The sequence below is a fragment of the Mastomys coucha genome, unplaced genomic scaffold (assembly GCF_008632895.1).
Source record: "Mastomys coucha isolate ucsf_1 unplaced genomic scaffold, UCSF_Mcou_1 pScaffold15, whole genome shotgun sequence".
Classification (NCBI taxonomy): domain Eukaryota; kingdom Metazoa; phylum Chordata; class Mammalia; order Rodentia; family Muridae; genus Mastomys; species Mastomys coucha.
Genome location: NW_022196897.1, coordinates 98,083,168 through 98,083,388, shown reverse-complemented (window position 1 = coordinate 98,083,388; position 221 = coordinate 98,083,168). Strand labels below are relative to the sequence as shown.

Below are 221 nucleotides of genomic sequence, written 5' to 3'. Positions count from 1 at the left end.
TCTCTCTCTCTCTCTCTTTCTCTCTCTCTTTTTCTCTCTCTCTCTCCCTCTCTCCCTCTCTCCCTCTCTCCCCTCTCTCTCTCATTAGAAAACAAAAGAACAACTTAAAATTTTTAAAAGAAAATATGACAAACTAAACAAACAGGAAAAAAGGCACCAAACACACACACACACACACACACACACACAAACACACACACACTCACACACACACACACACA

At 40.7% G+C, this 221-nt stretch overlaps 1 protein-coding gene across 8 annotated transcripts in view; it reads left to right on the top strand.

Moving 5' to 3' along the window:
- Positions 1-221, top strand: part of Ryr3 (ryanodine receptor 3) — a 538,051-nt gene that overhangs the window by 272,132 nt on the left and 265,698 nt on the right. The window lies entirely within an intron of this gene.